The 23,695-nt window shown below is 44.7% G+C and overlaps 1 long non-coding RNA gene across 1 annotated transcript; it reads right to left on the bottom strand.

The window, feature by feature from the left end:
• Positions 1-8,435: 8,435 nt before the first annotated feature.
• Positions 8,436-11,347, bottom strand: LOC116573561. The gene is made up of 3 exons (XR_004278878.1): positions 11,338-11,347; positions 9,516-9,620; positions 8,436-8,516 (listed from the first exon to the last, which is right to left on the bottom strand). It is a non-coding gene; the product is annotated as an uncharacterized LOC116573561 (long non-coding RNA).
• Between the last annotated feature and the right edge of the window lie 12,348 nt (positions 11,348-23,695).

Below are 23,695 nucleotides of genomic sequence, written 5' to 3'. Positions count from 1 at the left end.
TTTATTTTTGACACTAAGTAGGAAATATCCTGCTGTGATTCTTAGTTTAAACCAGGGGAGGGGTCCTCTTTTGGTACTGGTAATGAGAACCGTAGGCCTTCCTAGGGAACATTATAAGATTCTATTGGAAACTTGGTCTTTGTTTTTGTGGAAGAATCAGGAGTCAACCAGTTATTTGTCTCCTGTCTCATTTTCCATGATAGTTCCACAATATTTGGTTTCACACCTCTACCATTGTGAAATCCCAACTTTGGCACCAACTTGCCCTTCTCTGTCAAGGGCAGAGAGCCAAGACAAGAGCCGCTTCTGGGTGACTGGGAGACTCAGAATGCTGTTGGTAGGGAGTTACTGGGATCCTAAATTCCAAACCAGCTCCTGACACCCAGATGAAATACATTTCTTTTTTTTTTTTTTAAGATTCTATTTATTTATTTAACAGACAGAGATCACAAATAGGCAGAGAGGCAGGCGGGGGCGGGGAGAAGCAGGCTCCCCACCGAGCAGAGAGCCCGATGAAGGGCTCAATCCCAGGACCCTGAGATCATGACCTGAGCCCAAGGCAGAGGCTTAACACACTGAGCCACCCAGGTGCCCCCAGATGAAATACATTTCTGACTTAGAAACTTCAGATAGAAATTTTGTGTCCATGATGACAACTGAAGAAAATGTGTCATCCCTAAACCTAACCTTAACCCCTAACAACATTGAAACCCTAAGCTGACCTTAAAGCCCAAACTAGAACCCTGAATCCCAAACCTGAAGTGGAACCCAAAACCTGGACCTGAGCCCTGGATCCAAGCCCTGAACCACAAACCCAAACCCTAAACCAGATCTCCAAGTCATGAAACCCAAACCCAAATCTCAGCATGAAGCCAATCCCCAAATTTGACCTTGAACTTTATCTGTATCTGAACCCTGAGTCTTAAAGCCTAAATTATAAACTTTAAGCCCTAAACTCTAACTCTGTTCCCTTGCCCTTCACTCTAAATCCTTACCCTGACACTAAATCCAAAGCCTGATCTAGAATTCTGACTAAAACCTGAACCTGAACCCAAATTCAAACCCTTCACCACACTTTGCTTATGCATTTGCCATTGATGGATATTTGCAGTTTCTACCTTTTGGTTCTTGTGAACATTGTTTGGGTTGGGGCTAGGGTTAGGGTCTTGGATTGGGGTCAGGTCCAGGCTTGAGACCAAGTTGAGGTCAGAGTGTGGGTCTGCATCAGGGCCATGTTCAGTGCCACTGTTTGGGTCAAGGACTGTTGTAATTACACATCGTTTCTAATTCGTTGTTCCTTAGCTATTTTTGGAGAAGTTGGGGGATGTTGAGCTCCATGCTGCTTGAATTTACAGAATGAAATGGCTTCAGCTGGACCTGGGGAGGGAGCAGGGTGAGCTGAAGGGTGAGCTCCCACCACTGAAATTCACTTCCACTGAAGGGTGAGCTCCCACAGTCCTGCACTGCCTTCCACCGCCTGCAGAGGGCACCAGACCCCAGCTCCCGCCCTGAGCCCAGGCTGCGGAGCCACAGCTGGGACCAGAGACCCGCCTCTTCAGGATCCACTGTGGAGACTTCTGGAGAATGTGGGGCGGCTCCCACCCTGACAGGACAAGCTGAGGAGGGTGTGGCTTTGCATCCACACTGACCGGACCCGTTGTGGAGGACGTGCCCACACTGACAGCAGTCCAACCTTCTAAGGACCAGACGCTGGAGGAGGTGAGGAGAAGCCGCCTGAGTGGACTGTCAAGGGATTTGTGGTCTCAGGACCCCACAGAGGAAGGGCGCCCTCTGTAGACACTGGAACTTCCGTCGTTTTGTGTGAGGAGATGTGGCCTCCTGCTGTGCTGTGCACGGGGCTGTGGGGTCCCCCCTTTCTGGGCTCGGGTGCTGCTCGGTCCTCCTCTGTGTTTGTGTGCTCACGGATTCGGTTCTGGGGCTCCTCAGATGGTCTGCAGTATGGGAGCGTCCGCCTGCTTCGGGGCTTGTGCTCCCCCCACCTCAGCCCTGCAGGGTCCTTCCCGTGTCCACACCCACTCCGGGCTGGCGCTGAGTCCGGAAGTTCGGGAGCCAGAGTGAGGACTCTGTAGACGGTTTTGGGGAGAGTAGGTATTTTCCCAGTGTGGGTTCTTCCCTGAGCACAGTGCCTCCCCATCTCCGTGTGCCCCCCTCCCTGTCTGTCGTCATTGTTGCAGGGCTGTCAGAGGACAGGTCTGTCACCTTCCTGGTTCAGGGGCCTCCCGGGTATCTTGCTGTCTTGGATACAGGTGTAAATGAGATTGTTCTCCGTAGTCTCTTTCTGATGGTTCCTTCTGAGCACGTAGGAGTGCTACTGATTTGTACATATTGATTTTGTTCCTTGCAAGTTTCTTGAATTTATTAGTTGGATTTGCCTTAAATTCAAACTGCCAGTTATTTGACCAGCAGCATGGGTTTATTTGGGAAGAGCAGAGAATGGCAGTCTGGGCTGAGCAAGCTATGGTCCCATCACAGGCAAGTGCGAGAAACAAAGAAGGGGAACATTATTTCATGGAGGAGGAAGAAGTTGGGAGGGGTGCTTCGAAGGAAAGTCCCCTGGAGAAAGGCAGGGTTCAGGGTGATGGAGAATTCTCACCAGCTGAGCTGCAAGCTCCTACAAAAAGTCAGGAGATGAACCTCCAGCTTCCCCTGTGGGCCTGGAATTGGTGAGTCTCTCCTGTGAGGGATTGCAACGTGGGGTCTGTAATGGGTACTGGGCACCAGGCACCCCCTTCCAGCCTCCCCTTCTGGCGTCCCTAGTCCACTTTACTGGGGCCTCCTTTCCTGCCTTTGCACAGTTCTAACCAGCTTGTGGTGGAGCGTTGTGGAAAACTGGAATTCCAAATCCACTGCTTCTACTGCACCCAAGACACGGGGGCCCGTGATTTAATCCTCCCACGAGTCTCTTGCTAACATGTGGCCTCTCCACATTGGGTGACCTGGATCTGGGAGGGCTTGGCTTCCATCCCAAAGTCTAATGTCCTCTCTGCTTCTGTGTCGTCGTGCTAACATGGATGTTTGGAAGAGTCATTTCCTCTCGGTGATTTCAAAGTGCAGTCAGCTTGTTATAGCAGCACAAATATGTGCTGTCTCCACACTCAGATTCCCCAGCTGTCATTTCTTTTTTTTTTTAATAAACATATAATATAATTTTTATCCCCAGGGGTACAGGTCTGTGAATCTCCAGGTTTACACTCTTCACAGCATTCACCATAGCACATACCCTCCCCAATGTCCGTAACCCCACCCCCCTTCTTCCAACCCCCCTCCCCCCAGCAACCCTGAGTTTGTTTTGTGAGATTGAGTCACTTATGGTTTGTCTCCCTTCCAATCCCATCTTGTTTCATCTATTCTTCTCCTACCCCCTTAACCCCCCATAGTGCATCTCCACTTCCTCATATCAGAGAGATCATATGATAGTTGTCTTTCTCTGATTGACTTATTTCGCTAAGTATGATACCCTCTAGTTCCATCCATGTCGTCGCAAATGGCAAGATTTCATTCCTTTTGATGGCTGCATAGTATTCCATTGTGTATATATACCACATCTTCTTTATCCATTCATCTGTTGATGGACATCTAGGTTCTTTCCATAGTTTGACTATTGTAGACATTGCTGCTATAAACATTCGGGTGCATGTGCTCCTTCGGATCACTACGTTTTTATCTTTAGGGTAAATACGCACTAGTGCAATTGCTGGGTCATAGGGTAGTTCTATTTTCAACATTTTGAGGAAACTCCATGCAGTTTTCCAGAGTGGTTGCACCAGCTTGCATTCCCACCCAAAGTGTAGGAGGGTTCCCCTTTCTCTGCATCCTCGCCAGGATCTGTCATTTCCTGATTTGTTAATTTTAGCCATTCTGACTGGTGTGAGGTGATATCTCATTGTGGTTTCGATTTGTATTTCCCTGATGCCAAGTGATATGAAGCACTTTTTCATGTGTCTGTTGGCCATCTGGATGTCTTCTTTGCAGAAATGTCTATTCATGTCTTCTGCCCATTTCTTGATTGGATTATTTGTTCTTTGGGTGTTGAGTTTTCTAAGTTCCTTATAGATTTTAGACACTAGCCCTTTATCTGATAAGTCATTTGCAAATATCTTCTCCCATTCTGTCAGTTGTCTTTTGGTTTTGTTAACTGTTTCCTTTGCTGTGCAAAGGTTTTGATCTTGATGAAATCCCAATAGCTCATTTTGCCCTTGCTTCCCTTGCCTATGGCAATGTTCCTAGGAAGATGTTGCTGCAGCCCAGCCGTCATTTATTTACCACGTTTGCCACTTCACACGGGATGCTTCAGTGTGTTTGACCCCACAGCAGGTCAATGTCCTGCAGAACCACCACATAACCTGAAATGAGGAGATCATTACAGAAGCCATCCAAGGGTTAGCATTAGGGACTAGGGACATGGAAGGACTGACCTGAAGACCCCATGGACAGCTGTCTGGGTGGCTGAGTTGACAGTGTAGGCGAGGGTGAGTGTCTGGCTCTGGCTTTGTGTCCAGGAGTCAGCTCAGTGTGGATGTGTCCTCAGCTGGGCATGCAGATTTCTGCTCCTCTGAATCCTTTCCAGAGTTCCAAATGGCACAGCTTCCTTCTGGGTGGCAGGCTGAGTCCTCTGGGATTGCTCAGGCGCCCCCTATCTCTTGTGCTCTGAGGACAGGCCCCTGGGAATGGACCTATCAGAACCCAACCGTGGCTTAGGGTTGGGGTCTAGGGGCATGGGAGGACCCATCTGAAGGCTCTGTGGAGAGCTTCCCGGACTGCTGAGCTGAGGATGTGGGTCAGGGTGAATGTCTGGCTCTGGAGTTTTTGGACGGAGGTCCACTCACTATGGGCATGGCCTCAGGTGCACATGCAGATTTTTTCTGCTGTTCATCCTTTCCGGACTTCTACATGGCATGGTTTCCTTCTGGGCGGCAGGCTGAGTCCTCTGGTATTGTCCAGGTGTCCCCAAATTGTAGGGCTTCTACTGCAAGGCCTCTGGGGTCAGAACCCTGAGAACCAAACCAAAGATTATGGTTAGGGCCCGCCACATGGCAGGCCTAATCTGCCAGCACTCTGTCCCTCTTTTGGGGGGGACGGGAGGGAAGGAGTGGAGTCGAGGGATTGGTTCAGAGTGAGTGTCAAGCTCCAGGTTTGCATCCAGGGTCCTGCTGAATATGGGGGTATCCAGAGGTGGGAATGCAGATTTCATTTCTCTGAATTCTTTCTGGAGTTCCAAATGGCATGGTTTTTTTGAGTGTGGCAGGGTGAGTCTTATGGTGTTCCTCACTGTTCCCAATCTCTGGGTCTTTGGAGCCAGACTGTTGGGGACAGACCTCTCAGGACAGAATCTAGGCTTAGAGTTTGTGCCTATGGGCATGGCTGCACTGATCTGAAAGCACTGTAGTGAGGATCAGAGGGGTCTGAGTTGAGAGCATGGTTCAGGATCAGTATCAAAGTCTGGGTTTGTGTCCAGGGGACCCCTGAATGTAGGTGTAGTCTCAGATGTCCAAGCAGATTTCCCCTACCCTGAATCCTTTCCAGTGTTCCAAATAGCCTGGTTTCCTTCTGGGTGGCAAGCTGAGTTCTCTGGGATTCCTCAAGTCTCCCCAGGGGGAGGGCGAGACAAGACCTTGCAAGGGCAAGATACTTTTTATAGTAAAAGAATTCACCAGATGGGCTGAACAGCAGAAAAGACACAGCTCAGGAGTAAATCAGGGAACAGGAATATCATGTCAAAAACTTCTTTGAAAACACACTACAGAACAAGGGAAGATGGGAGAGAAAGCTGAGATATAAAGGACAAACCATACAACTTTCTAACATCATTCCCTACTCGTTTATTTCCATTGCCGTCAGCTCTTTCCCAGTGAAAAATAAGTCACCTGAGCCAGCCTTTTTTCTTCCTGAGCTTGGAGCACTGCAACCCCATCAGAGGGGCCAAGGGCACCCCTGCACCTGCTGAGCTGAGCCCATTTGTACCCCAACAGTGAGCAGGTACCAGCCTGGCCCTCTGGTGCCCCGTGGTCTGTGGCAGTCCTTCCTTCTGGACCCTGCTTTGCTGCTCTTTCTTCCCTAACCCTGGTCTCAAACTAGGGATTGCTCCTGGAGGAGGAGCCCAGGGAGATGAGGCTCAGGAGGGCCTCTCTGCCTGGAATCTCCGTGTGGGGAGTGCACAACCCTCGCATTTTGCCCAGGGACTTGCAAAATGCGGAGAGGAAGATTTCTTTTCTCTCTTTCTCTCTCTCTCTAGCCTCATACCAACCAAGAGTTCTTAGAACTTTCTTCAGTGACTTCTAGGTGTAGCCTGGCCACTGTTTCCACAGAAAGGCCACTTGAGCATGATCAAACACACATATAAGCAATTACATTTTTTTTAAAAAAACAACAAGCCAGCGCACACAGACCTTTGACAGCAGCACAGGACGCTCAAGGGACCAGAGTCCCTACCTTGGGCAATAGTGGTAGAGGCCGGGTTCTGCCACGCAGGTCCCTAGACATTTGGCAGTTTCCATGACTGCAAATCCAGACATGCAGAATCCTGAGGGACAACCTACTAACTGCAAAAGAGCAAAAATTCATCAGGATTCAGAGAGTGGAAATCCATTTGTACTGGAAAAGAAAGAAGCAGGCTTGCTGTGAATCCAGCAGGGAGGACAGGCATAGATAAAGGCTGCTGTATGAGTCACGGAAACATTGTTTCTCAAGGGTCATGCTGTCTCTGTAAAATGCTATGAGGACTCTCTCTTGGGGAACTCCTGCTTTCCTACCAGTGACGCCCCCAGATTCTGCTTTGCTAGTCCCATGGATTCCTGGGGATACCCAGTTGCTAAGCTACACTGTCCTCATGACAACACTTGTTAATGAATGTTTGTGTCTTGCCCCAATTCAGATGTTGAAGCCCTAACCCTCAAAGAGTGCCATCAGGAGGTGTGGGCTTTGAGAGGTGATGAGGTCATGAGATTGGAACCCTTGTGAATGAGATAAAAGCACTTCTGAGAAAAGACCTGAGAGCTTGTTCTGCCAGCTGTCAGCCATGCAAGGCTACAACAGGAATATGGGCATCTGTAGATTATGAAGCAGGCTCTTGCTAGATATCAGATCTCCCAGGACCTTGCTTTTGGTCTTCTCAGCCTCTAGAACTGCAAGGAATAGTAAATGTTTTGCTGTTTCAGCCACCCAGTCTGTGATCATTTGTTGCAGTAGCCTGAATTGAATAAGGCAGAGCCCAAGTCCTGGTTAATCCCTGCTTCTACTCATTTCCCCTCAGAAAGAGCTTCTAAAAAAAAAAAAGAAAGAAAGAAAGAAAGAGCTTCTAATCCAGAACTGACCTCTGCTTTCCATATACCTGATTCAGACTCCTTCTGTGAGAGCCCAGACGTTGTAAAAGATGCTTCCCTCCTCCCTCATGGCAACCAGCATTCTATGACTCCTGAGGAATGTCCTCCCTAACTGTATTGAGTCAATAAATCTGATTTTGACCCTGGAGTCCCAGGATCGAGTCCCACATCGGGCTCCCAGCTTCATGGAGAGTCCACTTCTCCCTCTGATCTTCTCCCCTCTCATGCTCTCTCTCTCTCACTCTCTCTCTCTCTCAAATAAATAAATAAAAATCTTTTAAAAATCTGATTTTAATAAGCCATAAGTTTGTCCTTGCTGATCTTTGGAAGATTAGGCATTAGACCTTCTGAGAAAGTTCTGAATGGCTGCTTCATGAAGGGGTGAACTGTGTCCCCAAAGTCTCTTTTTCCTGCCTTCTAATCACAGATGCTGAGACAAAACCTCCCAAGTGCTGGTTTCTCACAGCACTTAATGCTTTGGCTTTGAAGTTCCTCACTTGACAGTTCTGCTTTAATCAGTTTGTGACAAAACAGCCAAATGGTAGTGGATGTAAAGTGCACTGATAAAGTTAATATCAGGGAACAATTTTTTGAGTGTCAAGCGTGTGCATATGTGTGCACACACCATCCATGTGCTAAGCATTATGGTAAATGTCTGACAAGAACTAAAACATCAAAAAGTCAGGATTCCCCATTAGCTGATACTGTTATTATCCCTACATCCTAAACTACGAAAAACAGGGTCAGAGAATAAGAAGTGGTGAAGAGAATCAAGATTTGAGGCAGTTTGACTTCACAGCCAGCCTTAACCAATAAGCATGTACACCTGTGTCTAGTTTCAGCTCTGTGCAACCTTGCCATAACCTAGGATAAGCCCTTCATCTTTCAGGTTCAGGCTCTTGTTCCAAAGAGGGAAGGGGCACAGGTTGAGTACCTCCAATGGGACTCCAAGCATTCCCGTTTCAGTTTGAGTAACTAAATGCAGTCTTTGTTTTACTGAAGGCCAAGCTTGTCCAGTGTGTCCACGCCACCAGCCAGCAGCATTTGTCCACACCATGTAACAACTGAACAACATTCATAGGAATGGGGAAGAAAAGATGTCCACAGGTGTTGACAGATGTTATGCATGGAGGGACAGGAGCTGGGGCCATCACCTGCTGTTTCTAGTGGCCTTCTCTGTTGAGTTAAAATAAATGGCAATTATTTGCAATGACTTGGATGGAAGTAGAGGGTATTATGCCAAGGGAAGTCAGTCAGTCAGAGAAAGACAATTATCATATGATCTCACTCATATGTGGAGTTTAAGAAACAAAACAGAATCATAGGGGAAGAAAGGAAAAAAATAAAACAAGATGAAATCAAAGAGGGAGACAAACCAGAAGAGACTTTTTAAAAAAGATTTTTATTTATTTATTTGACAAACAGAGATCACATGTAGGCAGAGAGGCAGGAAGAGAGAGAGAGGAGGAAGCAGGCTCCCCACTGAGCAGAAAGCCCGATGTGGGGCTCGATCCCAGGACCCTGAGATCATGACCTGAGCTGAAGGCAGAGGCTTTAACCCACTGAACCACCCAGGTGCCCCTCAGAAGAGACTCTTAATCATAGGAAACAAACTGAGGGCTCTTGGAAGGGAGGGGGATGGGTGGATGGGGTAACTGGGTGATGGACATTAAGGAGGGCATGTGATACAATGAGCACTGGGTGTTATAAAAGACTGATGAATAACTAACCTGTATGTATGAAACTAGTATTATATGTTAATTAATTGTATTTAAATTAAAAATTTATTTTAAAATAATTTAAAAATAAAATAAGTAACAATCAAATCATGATCAGAGCCATCTAGCAGGGAGTATCAGATCTAGAAGTCAGTTAAATTTAAGGGGCTTGCCAAAGTTTAGGAGAGTCACATTAGGTCAGTTTCCTGTGGGAAGTCTTCAGGGGCAGTTCCAAAGACAAAAATTATTAATATTTCTCCTTCCCCCATTCCTCCTAGAGCCAAGGATGTTTCCTCCACTCACCCACTGGCCCTATACGTAGGTGTTGCTTTCTCTCTACCAATCACAAAATCAGTGAGTAGCTATAACTTCACCTTTTCCAATATCCCCCCACCCCCAACCTTTTGTTTTTAATGGCCATGGGCAACAGGGACAAAGGCATTTTTTAAAAAGTTACAGAGATCTATTATGCTCTACTACCTTGGCCCACATGGGCCACTGCAAAGGGATTCTGTGAACTGTGCACTCAGATGAGTGGTCATTATCTTCAAAAAGGCAGGGACTGTGATAGACACAGGAACTAAAAAAGCAAGAATTAATGGACCATCAGAATAATGGAGTACCAACACTTTTTCGTCCTTGGCTTAAATCCTCAAGGTCCAGTGTCTCAACAGAATTTTCATTTTGGTCTCATCTGACTCACTTGTCCACCCCTGGGCCAGTTGGCAGTTATACTGAGAACTGGAAATTTTTCTTAGAAGAGGAAAAGAGTATTTGTCAGGTAACCCCAAAAAAATGTCCATATAGGCCTTTTGTCATGGTACTCCATTAGCACCCTCCTGACCGTTAAAGAAAAAAAAATTTTGTGACACCCATTAAAGACAGTAAGGAAGATTTTATTCAAGGGATGCTACTACAATGGGATTTTATTTTATAGTATGGGAGAGAAATCTGGCTCAGCTCAGACAAATGGAGATTTATAGCTAAAGAGCGTGGTGAGGGTCACTGAATGTAAAATTAAGATGGAACATCAAGGGTAAGGATGAAGGGATTCTGGCTAAACCATCTGGACAGTAATATTGTTGAAGGAAGGCTAGGGTCATAAAATATTGAGAGCAGGGGATAAGGAATTTTTTTAAAGATTTATTAATATATTTTAGAGAGAGGGAGCAGGGGTAGGGGTAGAAGGAGAGGGAAAGAGAATTTTAAGCAGACTCTTCACTGAGCATAGAGACTGATGTGAGGCTTGATCTCAGGACCGTGAGATCATGACCAGAGCAGATACCAAGAGTCAAACATTCAACCAACTGCACCAACCAGGTGCCCTGGGAATAAGGGATTTGATCAGATATTAAGCGTTGTAAGATTCTGAAGCACCTGGGTGGCTCAGTTGGTTAACTCTCTGGCTTTGGCTTAGGTCATGATCTGATCCCAGGATCAAGCCTGGCATTGGGCTTCCTTCTCAGTGGGGAGTCTGCTTCTCTCTCTCCCTCTGCTTCTCCCCCTGCTCATGCTCTGTCAAAATAAATAAATCTTTAAAAAAAAAAAAAAAGAGTGGTAAGATACCAGGTGTGAGAGATAAGGAATTTGATCAGATATCAAAAGTAGGATAGGAGATTGCTGAAAAATTGACTAAGCAGGTTTCTTGCTAAAACTGGGCTGAGTGGGCAGAGCCTGAGGTCAAGGCCTGGACAGAAAGGACTCAGAGGAACCTGACTCAACTCTGGTCAAGGAGAAAGTCTTCATCATCCATGACTCATTATATTTTCTGCAGTCACACACTTCACTAACTCTTTTATCAGACATTCAGTGAACAAGAAACATGAAAACAGCAGCAATAATAGTAACAAGTGTAAGTGCTCTAGCAGAGACAAAGGCAGTACGGGAATCCGCCTCATCAGATTTAGAATATACATGACTCCATGACCGAGTTACTACCACTGCTTGACTTCACTGTTGAAATTAAGATGTAGTGCAGAGGATCAGAGGGAAGGGAGGGAAAACTGCATGGGAGTCATCAGAGAGGGAGACAAACCATGAGCTACCTTTAACTATAGGAAACAAACTGAGGGTTGCTGGGGGGTGGAAGGGAGTGGGAGACATGGACTAACTGGGTGATGGGCATTAAGGAGGACACGTGATGTGATGAGCCCCAGGCGTTATCCACAACTGATGAGTTACTAAAGTCTGTCTGAAACCAATAATATACTACCTAATGGCTAATTGAATTTAAATACCTAAAAAAGACACTTAAAAAAAAAAGATGTAGCATAAGTCACAACATCCTTTGAGTGGAAGAATGTGCAGACTTTCCACGCGTCTGCTGTCCAAGTCCGATGGCTAGCAGCCACATGTGGCTAATGACCACTTAAAAGGTGGCCAGTGCAAATGGAGAAATGCTGTAAAAGCAGAATAAACACTGGCTTTCAAAGACATATTGTAACCAAAGGTTAGAGAGTATTGCCACCCTCACATCGCAAACATCACATGACTTCTACAGCTAATGAGAGTGGGACCCAAGATGGGAGAGGTCAACCTGAAAGTCCATGATGTCAGAAAGAACATGGGGAAGAAGGAGTTACAATCCTGGAGTGGATGGGCTGAGGACTGTCAGAATGCCTTTTTGGGGGGGGGGGGGGGGTGATTCTGTATACAGACAGAGAATTCACTGGAGATGATATCTGTATGCCTCACATTTTCAAGGGAAAATTATGAAAATGCATATAGACCCACAGCCATAGTTTAATTATGTTTGAAATGTATTCAGACCTACTCCAGTCAGTAAATTGCATACTTTCACATTTACCTTCTCAATTTTCTCTTTGGCTCCTCCCGTTCTTGAAATCCCAACACAAATCCCATCTCTTGCCTAAGGACCATAATCTACCTCACTATCAAAGGCCACAGTTCATTCATTCATTTGATTCATTCAAAACATCTTGAGTGATGTCTTAGGCGCTCTTCTAAAGACTGGTGACACGGTGAACAAAACAGGTAAAGATCTCACTTTCATGGAGCCTATCTGGTATTTATGGGAAAATCTTTCCTTATCAACATGAAAAGACTTATTATGGATGTTGCTTAGAATTTTAGGTTTTTTTCTTGACAATATCTCAGGTGACCATCTTTGAGGTGGTTCTCCTGAAAATCCCTTTGTAGGGTACCGATTTGACTTTCTGAGTCAGACACTTTCCTAATGACAGGGGTAACAGGAAAGGTGACAACTGTCTCTCTTGCATTAAGAACAGGGATCACAATGCTTGAAACAGAGATATGCTGCTCAGCTGTCAGAAAGTCCACAAGGCTCCAAATGTGTGCGGCCAACTAATGGAACCTGTCGCTCAGAGGTTATCATCCTGAGAGCAATGGGAAATCCCTCTAGTTAAGGACTCTCCTTGATGAAAGCATGACAATGGCCTTGATTCATTTACTATGATGTTTAAGTAATTATACACATTAATAAAAGTGTACAAGGTACTTACATTTCCATGATACCATCAAGGATGTTGTTGTTCTATTAAATTGTTACATCTAGAGCTGTAATTTATAGAGTAGTTAAATCAATCACCATGAGGTACAGGCTAAACTATTGTAACGGCCATACTTCCATAAAAAAGAAAAATTTTTTTGTGGTTTCTGATCTAGGAATCAGCCAGTGAATAATTCTATATCGGTGTCCAGTTACTGGGCTAAACATGTAATTTATTTGTACTTCTGAGGGTAAGCTGAACTGTGATCACTGAGCCAGCTGTGTTCTAGTAACTACTCATTTACCCAACATAACAGATACAAGAAGGTAAAAGGCTTCTAAGGAGACTGATGATTTATATTTTGAACCACATCTTGGCAGGTATAACTTGCAATTTGTGCTTAGTGATAAGATTTCTGATATTTACTTTCTCCTTCCCTTGGCAAGCCAAGTTAGTTAAAAAGTAACTAGAGTTGAGTCTATTGTTTTTCTTAAATGTTTACAGAGCTATAGAACTCTCCAGCTTTCTTTACTAGACAGGATTAGATTGCATTTGTGATAAAGATCAGAATGATTTATATTGCTAAAATGAGAGCTGTCTGTCAGTTTGGAGAAAGCTCATTGTTATAACCAACAGATTGGCTGGGCTAGAGATTAATGAGTGCTATGGGTGGGGTGATGAAAGTGATACATTCAATGACCTGTGGAATTTGTTCTGTAATTTCCCCACTCCTCTGGTCAGCAGAGCGTCTTCTTCAGTACCCAGCACTGCCCATAACTGCATTCAGAAAATCACTTTACAGAACCAGGTTATTTGTTTTGCTTTTTTTTTTTAATTTTAAAACATTTTATGCATTCACTTGACACAGAGAGGGAGAGAGCACAAGCAGGGAGAGCAGCAGAGGGAGGAGGAGAAGCAAGCTCCCTGCTTGGTGGGGTTGCACAGGGGCTGGAGAAGACAGAATGGGAAGGGGACAAGGAGAACAGTGGGTTTCAGCTTCTTGGAAACAGAGCCCACATCTATTTCTAGTTTATCTCACTGCTATAAACCCAGGTCACAGCACAGTGCCTGCAGCAGAGTCATGGAAGTGCTCCAGAACTGATAACTATTGCTATTTATACTACTAAAATTCCCCCACAAAGGGCCAAGTGCCATAGCTTCTCCCAGTTCCCCACACTGAGAGCAATGAAGAATCAAACTATCTGATTAAAGATGGCGAGAGGCGTTTAACAGGACCCAGATCACAGGAGCCATATTGTATTGCAGGACCAGGGGTCTTACCAGTGACTAGGTATTCACTCCTCTTAAGAGGCTAGCTCCTTGGATCTCCCTCTTCAATCCTCTGAACCTATGTCTGGCATCAGAAACAAAAGTAAACATTACTTATCGCCCTTGTTTATTTTTTACTATTATTTGTTACAGAGGAAGAGAGAGATCACAAGCAAGGGGAGCAGCAGGCAGAGGGAAGGCAGGCCCCCCACTAGAGCCTGGTGTGGGATCCAATCCCAGGACCCTGGGATCATGACCTGAACCAAAGGTAGATGCTTAACTGAGTAAGCCACCCACGCATCCCTTATTGTCTTTCTTTAAAATTTAATGCATTCTCTCTCCCTCTCTCTCTGTCCCCACTCTGTCACTCATACACACACAATCACAGAGATACAGACAACAGCAAGGTATTTCCCATTCTAATTTGCTAAGGCACTATGAGCTTAAGCTCAACAGAATCACTTTGCCAGCTGCTGCTCTATTGTGCCCTGACCCCTTCTCTGTCCCCAAGCTCGATCTATGACGCAAGTGTCATGGTGGTGGCTCTTTCTGCCCTCCCTCCACAAGGCTGTCATCAGCACACTCTTCCCCGTGCCTCCTCTCCCAGGCACTGGCTGCCTTTGGCCTAGTGGTCTGCCCTCTCCTAGAGCCTTTCCACTCTCCCTGAGGGGAAGAGAACCCTTACTTCTCCCCAGTGGCTGTCACGTGTCCGCTATATATTGTGACAATCAGCCCGATTAAGAGATTGGGAACTAAAAGACCGGCTTCTGGTTATGGATAAAACTAACTCTAGGGCTTGGGACACATGACAGCAGCACATGGTGGTAGAACTGAGATGGTTAGGGAATTAATCTGCATTTTCACATCTGGTCAGCAGCAGAACAAAGAGGACACCCCAGATCTCCTATCTCCCAGAACAGTACTCTTCAAGTAACTTACAGCACCATCCTTCTCCAGCTTTGGGAGTGGCACTTTTCCAACCCCAAAGTCTTGATTCTAGGCAGCACTCTGGGAGATATTCCCTCCAGAATCACCCCTGGCTGGAAGTAGTGGTTGGCCAAGGCCTCCCAAATATCTTCACTTCAGAGTTGCACTTGCGTCAAACGCAAAACTGTGGCACGTACGGGACTTTCCTGTCGGCCTCTAGCTCTAATGCCCTATTGGACTTCAGAGGTGGTCTTTTATACCCACTTACCTTATAACATCACCGTGTGACTCCTCTAGAATTCATTCCATGGTTTTTCTCCTGTACTGATTATTATGGACTGAATTGTGTCCCCACAAAAGTCATATGCAGAATTCCTAATCTCCAGTGTGACTGCATCTGGAGATAGGGCCTAGAAGGAGGTAATGAAGGTTTGATGAGGTCACGGGAGTCCTAATTTGCTAGGACTGGTGTCCTCATAAGGGGGAAACACATGAAAGCACTCTCCCTACCTTCCCTCTGGGGGCCCACAGAGATGAGGTCATCTTAGGTCATCTGAGGGCACAGTTGAAAAGATAGCGATCTACAGGCCAACAAGAAAATGCTCACTGGAAACCAACCTTGCTGGCACCTTGATCTGGAACTTCTGGCCTCCAGATCTGTGAGAAAATACATTTCTGTCATTTAAGCCCCCCAGCCTGTGTTTGGTATAGCAGCCTGAGTAGACAAAAATATACCTTATTTCAAGCTTTGGAGAAATTTTCTATACACTGTGCTCCATGATTTTGGGTCTAACCCTTCTCTCCAAAGCCATTGCTAATATTTGAGCCAGACAAGTCATAAATACTAGGAATGTTGGAATTGGATAGGGGATCAATAACCATCTAACTCAGTATCCCCAGCTATGAAGAATTAACACACACACACACACACATACACACACTACAAACATGGTATTACACTTAATTACATTGGTGATTTCTTGATACCCAAGCCCAAATGCAAGCTCCCCTTCGGAGTAGTAACCTCACTATGTCCCTGTGACCTACCTACCTTCATGCAGACCCAGGACCTTATACCTCAACTCCTGCCAAGCTAACGACAAAAGTTTATGATTTAGTTCCTACCTCTCCCGCTTTATTCATGACCTCTTAAAGTCTAGCGACCCCATCCTCCTCTTCTTTCCAAAAAACAAAACAAAACAAAACAGAACTCACTGCTTCCTGGGAACCTTTCAGATGTTTTTTTACCTCTACAATCTACTGGAGGATAACAATGTACCAGAACCCTTGAGTGACCGTTAATGCCTATTGGTCACATCGTGTATGCTACATAGGAACCTATTCTGTGTTCTTAACAATCATGGCTTTGACTCGTAGCTGAAGGTGGACTTTAACTAGAGTCTATTGTGCAAATACCTGAAGCAGGAAGTCCCCTGCCCAGTGAATGAGGCATGCAGACTTCCAGAGGTCTTGAGGTCCTCTCTTCAAATATACACATTCACTTTGAACAGTCGTGCTCTCCCCAAGGGAAAAGACAACCATCCAAAATCAACGTGTGACCTCAGAGATTTACTGCTAGATTGCAGGCAGTGTTAGAGTCCTCCAGTTCATTGGCCTCTCGATGCTAAAAATCCCCGTTTCTATACACAAGCATCCTCTCAAAATTCTAACCAATTAATGGAGGCAACTGGGTAATTTTCTATAGACATAACAAAAGTCCAAAGCTATGTATTTTGAAACAAACAATTTTTTCCTCTTATTGGGTTTGCTATTTTAGTAGAATTATGTGTAAGAAAGGCAGTTAGAAAGAGCTGTTGATGTACAAATTTATATTTGAACTTATTCTAATTTTGAACTTTATTCTCTTCCCTCTCCCTGGAGAATTTCTTTCATGTCCTTGTTTTTTAAAAGATTTTATTTATATATTTGAAAGAGAAGACAATGCAAGAAATGGAACAGAAGCAGAAAGAGTGGGAGAGGGAGAAGCAGGCTTCCCACCAAGCAGGAAGCCCAATGTGGGTCTCAATCCCAGGACCATGGGATCATAACCTGAGCCTAAGACAGATGCTTAACAACTGAACCACTCAGGCACCCCTAGTTTCATGTTCTTAACAGAACTGAGAGTTTTTATATAGAATATGGATGGTCACCATTATTCTATGGTGCCTTGCTTGACCGAGATATAAAAATATACAAGCATCAGCTTTCAAAGGATTACCTCCAGCAAATTCTTATGTTTACCATAATGTTAATTTTTAAAATTTACTTGTTTAGATGCAGTACAAAAAAATGGATGTTTGTCATTTTTGTAGCAAATTATTACTGGTTTTTCATTCATCTTTGAGAGTCCTGGTGAAGATGATTGGTTCCCCTTGAAGTACTCAAAAGAAGATACTAAAAAATATTTGGGGGTGACTGGGTTGTTCAGTCGGTTGAGTGGCTGCCTTTGGCTCAGGTCATGATCCCAGGATCCTGGGATCGAGTCCATTTTCAGTCTCTCTGCTCAGCAGAGAGCCTGCTTGTACCTCTCCCTTTGCCTGAAGCTCTGCCTACTTGTGCTCTCTCTGTCAAATAAATAAATAAAATATTTTTTTTTAATTGGAAGGGCTCCTCAGTCACTCTTTCCTACCACCTCCATTTGTACATAAGGAAAAGCGGTGCAAACCTGGAGGGAGGAGGCCAGAATGAAAATGAAAGAAATGAAAGAAAGAAAATGAAAAGAAAATGAAAGGGGAACTGGCTGAGAGACTAGAACTGAAGCTTCACCAAAGTATAGCCTTCCAGGAAGTAGAAAATGGGATGTTCGCTTCCAGCTTGGAGAGTATGGGAGCTTGGGTAAAAGAAACAAGCAAAATCCCGATGATTATGAGGCTCTGGAGGAATGGGGTGGGGTACCCAGGTGACCAGTATGTTACAAACCCTGATTCTACCCATTTTTGTTAAAAAGAAAAAAAAAAATACCCTGCAGTTCATCCTCTTCATGCTCCTCCCTCCTGCAAAGAGAGTAAAAAAACAGTGACTCTCGAGGTACATAAAAATGAGTGAGACCGGGGCTCCTGGGTGGCTCAGTGGGTTAAAGCCTCTGTGTTCGGCTCAGGTCATGATCCCAGAGTCCTGGGATCGAGCCCCACATCGGGCTCTCTGCTCAGTGGGGAGCCTGCTTCCCCCCCCTTTGCCTGCCTCTCTGCCTACTTGTGATTTCTCTCTCTGTGTCAAATAAATAAAATCTTTTTTAAAAAAATGAGTGAGACATAAACCAACAATCACAAACGTTTCAGAAAAATCAAGCCACGGAAAAAAAGAACAGCTTTAATATGTTTTATCCTTTCTTTCAAGAGAGAATATGCACCTAAGGGAAAAAAAAGTGCTAGACATTAATATCAATGTAATTAAATTAATCATAGGGATAAGCCAGAATAACTTATCATGAAATGAGAGCAGGTAGTTATGAAAATAATTAACCGAGATCTTGGAAATACAAATAGAAATCACAGTAAAAAGAAACCTTTCAAAGAGATGGGCTGAATAGCAGAATGAGCACTGCTTAAAACCAAACCAGAGAGATGGAATATCAAGCTAAGGAATTCTCTAAGAAGGCAACCCAAGGAAGAAAAAGATAAAAGCTCTGAATGACAGGTAAGGAATTATAAAAGACAGACCTAAAAGTTCCAGCAGAGGTCTACAAACATCCCATTGGTTTGTCATCTTTCCTGCTTCTCTTCTCAGCCAAAAGTAAGGCACCTCAGCGCGGCTGGACTTTTTCCCAGTTATTGTTGGCTTCCGGCTCGGAGTCCCAAAGTGCTGGTTTGGGCCCCAGTTTTCCCCCGGGATTCCCCTACCAGCACCTGTGACTTCTTCAGACAGGCTCCTCAGGAAGCCCAGGACCACCAGCAGCTTCAGGGCTACCCAGTCCTAGCACTGCGCCTCCTAAGCTAACACTTCATTCCACTCTACCCGTCCAGAGCAGGTCCGAGGCAACGCCCCAGGACTCAAATGAGTCCAGCGGCAGGATGCCAATCCAGTGCTGAGAAAGCTCCTGAGTTCCGGCAAGCTGCATGGAGACGCTGAGCCCCAAGGCCCCGGCATCAAGGTCCCGCCCCTTCACGCAGACCCCGCCCCTTTATCGGCCACGCTCTGTTGGAGCGCGGGGCCTTGTGGGAGTTGTGGTCTCCTCGTGGGCGAGCCTCCTGCGGGAAGTTGGGGCTGGCAGCTAGAAGAACCCGGGAACTCGGGCTCTAGGGTGGCGAATTAGGCAGGACCACGTGAGTCTCCAAAACAAGAGCAAGAGCAGGCCGGGCGCCCTCCCCTAGGCACGCCATCCTTCCAGCCCTCCCGGTCTCTCGCACTCCCTCACTCCCGCGAGCCCCCTCTCAGGTTTGGAACTCAGCCCTCCTGCCCCGCACCTGCACAGCAGGGCCAGGATTGGGCTCCGAGCGCCCATAAGTAGGGCTGTCCTCCTACCGGTCGCCCTTGACTTTCTACCTCCCAGGCGCTTACCAGCCACGCCTCCAGGGGCCTGAGAACTTCTCCAGGTAGTGCGGTGAACAGTCTAGGACTCACCAGCTTTGGGGTTTTTGTTTTATTTTGTTTTCGGGTTTTTTGTTTGTTTGTTTTTTGTCTCAGATCATTGTTCTTTGGTGTAGAGTTACTTGAAAACCATTGTTTCATCTCTCTTGTCTGTTTCGGGAAGTATTTCAGGCTAGACAATGAATCGAGTCCGTATTACTTTAACTTTGCTGGAAGCAGAAAGTAAGGGTGGCTTTTTTGGGGGTACTATCTTAAACATAACATAAAACCAACAGATCAGGATTCCAAACAATGCACCAGATTTCATACCTAGTGCCTGCTGATGAAATGATCCGTTTAAGTGTTCGCTATATTTTCGGCATTGGGACTGGTAACATCTAATTTTGTGCGTTATACAGAATTTTACATACACACGGTAGCAATGTTTTTTAAACCCCATACTGGGACGATTAGATTGCGATTCTTAGGCTTAATATCTAATAATTCATAGGAAGAGGCCTGCTCAAACACTACTCTAACTACACATTTACTGATTCTGGTAGAAAAATGGAGAAAACAAAAGAGTTAAGACTCCTTCCCTTAAAAATTGATGGTCCATATGGTTTTAAAATTACACTAAGATGTTATTTTTTTTTTTTTAGAATCCTGTCCTTCACATCAATAATCTTTCACTACAAGTTCAGGTTACTTTTGTATTTCTAAAACACATATTGTTAAGGGGGGGTGGGAAGCTGTCTCCCACTGAGTGTGAGCTAATGAGTCTAACAGCTACTCAGGTGATACCAAAAATCCATCGTGGTTCCTCCAAAAAAGATTCACTCCCTTTGATGGGGAACAATAACGAGGTCATTCTGGAGGTGGAATGCCTGGCGATAGTTCCTCACTGGTCTGTCAAGCTTCAAACAGAGAAGGAACTCCTTACTGTAAGATGCCAGGTTTCACCACTGTCCCAGCTGCTTTTCTCGTAGCCCCTACATAAGTTTTGGATCTTCCTCCTTCAAGGACTTCTCCCTCCATCCCAGTTCTCAAGAGCTAAAGGTTGCTCAGCTCCCTTGCAACTCCCTGGTGCCAGCTTCAGACGCGGGTCCTTCAAGCAAAGTCCTTAGTGCCTCTCAGCACCTACTACTCTCCTCTCCTGGTGGTCTCTCCAAAAAGGGTCTTCTCTAGCTCTTCTAGCAGGAGATGGGCACTTCCCATCTGCCCCTGTTGCCGGACCAACCTTACCTATCCTGCAGCGTCAGGTCAGCCTGGCTTTTTATCTTTTGTTATCTTCTGAGTGGTTAGTTTGACATAGATACCGTGCTTTGCTTTTTTCAGGACTTACCCTGAACTATCAAAACCCTTTTCTTGTGCCAGTAAAGCCTAAGAAACATTCCTGATGAGAGAACCAGGAACTCGAACAGATCATATTTATCCTGAATGTTCTATCCAAAATGAAAAATACATTTTTGAGGAGCCTCAAGTTCTCTGAGAAGGGAAGTTTCACCAACTCTGTCATGTAGTGGCATCAACTCCGATTCTGTGTCGATTTTCCTCCTTTCCCAGCTAGTAATTCTCTACCTCAGAAAGCCCACTCTCAACCCTTTGCTCTCTCAAAGGCAGTTGCTCTTAGAGTCTGCACATGGCACTTGGGGCCTGCTGGTCGTTGGCTACTGCCCTCTGTACCTTGGGTCTAACTGCTGCGGGGCGTCAAGATGAGAACATCTCTTGTTCTAAGACTTAAGATAGTTTGGGGCACATGGTAAGCAATAATCACTTTTTTTGTTGATCCAAGTGTTCGACCTTTCTTAATTATTCTAGTACCACAATTTACTTGTTCTAAGATTTGTCCTCCCCCCCAATTGTAATATCTCTTAAGGTGGCACTCACCTTGCACTTGACGACATATCCTAGTTTAACTGGCGCATTTCTCTTTCTTAGTCGAACATAAACTATAGAGCACCTTACCCTTGATGAAAGCTAGGATGCAATTAAATACTCCATTATGGTTATGATTCTGCTATTTTAAATCCTCCGGTGGCTCCCTGTGCCCCCACAGTGTAGTATCTCACCTCCTCTGCATAGTATACAAACCATCTCACCCCCAATGTTAACCCCGGGGCTCAGCTTCCATCCCCAGGTGATGCTGCCAGATCAGTTGTCGCTTGTCATGAACTTGCTGTAGTTTCCCAAATGCACTGTGCTGCCTCCTGGCACTTTGAAACTTGACACATTCATCCTCATTCTTCTGCTTTGCCTTTGTGTATCGCCTCCCCTGAAAATCTGTTCCTAAGTGGCTTTTCCCAGCTCCAACCTACCCTTGGCAGTCTTTTATCTCCCTCTGGTAAATATTGTCACGCTGCACCACGGACATGCCCGTTGTCCCCCTGAGAAGAGAAAAGGGACAGTGAGGGCCCCCCAGCATTTGCAGCTCTAGTGCAGAACCCCATGCCTGGCTTGCAGGAAATCACTGATCATGAAGACAAATGGAGATCATCCTCTGGCTAAAACCAGCTCTTCTTTGCATACCGCAGGGTCTGGATCAATAAATAGCAGCCGGTTATTATTGCTGTTTTTCTAGGGATTTTTTCCCCCATATATTTCCTAGGTCTTTACTCTTTTTCTATCACTTTAATTCAGGCTTCAACCACTTCCTAGTCAGATCAGGTGAAAGCATTTTCCTTCCCGTACCCTGGATGTATTTCCTACCTAGTAATTTTTAATCAGCGTGGATTTGCTGCATCAAATAGTTCCTTCTTCTTCAAATATAAATATATAAATATATCGATCAAGTCACTCGCATGTCTTAGGAGCATGTCATAGCTTTAGTAGCAAACTTGAAATCTTGGCCATTGGTTTTGATTTTTGTTTTGGTTTGATTTGGTTTGGTTTTTGTAATTTTAAAAATCCCTCCAGCCCTTGGTGCTGTCTGACCTGATTGCTTTCAGCTGTTTCTGCAACAAAATTGTCCGGCAGCAAAAACTCTCATTGTTGTCAGTGGCGCCCCCTTCTGAACACTTTGTTAATAAAAAGCTTTTTTTTTTTTTTTTTTGGCTATGGTAAATGTTTAACAGCAATGAGGTATTTCAAAGAGGTGAATCACAGATAAATTTCTCTAAGGGTGGCGTCAGGGTTACTCAAAAAGGAACTTTACAAAGCTTTTAAAGATATTGATAATCATTATAACTTAACGTGACTTATTGTTACTGTGCTCTTAACTGGTCAAACACTTGTTGGCTTCCAGGAAAGACTAACATAGATCTAGATGTTTCTAGCGGCGTTCTAGCACAGGGTCTCATGAGGCAGGGATTCTAGCCACTGGCTGTGCAAAGCATGAGGCCTGTTAGTGATTCTATTTCTTCCTCTGCAGAATGGGCCCCCAGGTCCTTTCTACCCAAATAAATAATGCGGTGATTCTCTCAGTGAGTTGTGCTTTTGGTTTAAACAGCCAACTATCTCTAAAAAAGGACTTTTTATAAAGTCCTTTTAAAAAAAAGTCCTTTTAAAAAAATCTTTTTTTTAATCCCATATGTTTATTCCGATCTTGAAACTTTGTCATTTTGACCTTCTCTGCTGATTAAAATATTCTCTCCAAAATGTCAGTTATTTGCATGTACTTGCACTGTAGACATTCTTTACATATTTTTTTAAAAATCCATTCATGATCCTTAGTGAAAATCTCGGGAATCTGAAAGACTACCATTTGCTATTCATCGAATAGTTACTGTCTCCACTATGTGACAGGGCTTCAGAGAACATGAGCTGACAAGAGATTTAGCCTTTTTTCCACTTTCTGCTACCGAGTTCATTTCTTTGTTACTCAGCGGAGCCTTCTTTGTAGAAACATATTATCCAATCTTTTAAAAATCATAAAGCTGAATTTAAATTCTGTCCCTTCATTCCCCACAACCCTTATAAAGCCAAGAAGTATTGGATGGGAAATAATTTTGTTCCATTTTTTAAGAGCCCATAGATGGCATTTTTTAAACATTGTGTTTTTGAGTTTTCATCACTATTTATGTTACTTCTACTTCACAGATAAACAATTGCTAACGATAATGTGAACTTCCTACAAATGTGCAACCAAAATCCCTAGGTACACATTACTCAAGTTCTTCGTTCCCTTTATTTTATTTTTTTTTAAGATTTTATTTATTTGAAGAGAGAGAGAGAGCATGAAAGGGGCAAGGGGCAAAGGGAGAAGCCGGCTCCCTGATGAGCAGAGGGCCTGATGTGGGACTTGATCCTGGGACTGCAGGATCATGACCTGATCCAAAGGCAGTTGCTTAACCAACTGAGCCACCCAGGTGCCCTCTTCATTCCCTTTAAACATTATTTCCCTCTTGATATGCATTCTTGTTTTGTATTGTATTGCATTATAAAGTTTTTTTTAACATACTGTTTTTTTAGAGTAGTTTGGGGATCAAAGTAAAATTATCTTTTCCCACATACACATAGCCTTCCA

This window comes from Mustela erminea, chromosome 14, assembly GCF_009829155.1.
Source record: "Mustela erminea isolate mMusErm1 chromosome 14, mMusErm1.Pri, whole genome shotgun sequence".
Lineage (NCBI taxonomy): Eukaryota > Metazoa > Chordata > Mammalia > Carnivora > Mustelidae > Mustela > Mustela erminea.
This window is presented reverse-complemented; position numbering and strand designations above follow the sequence as displayed.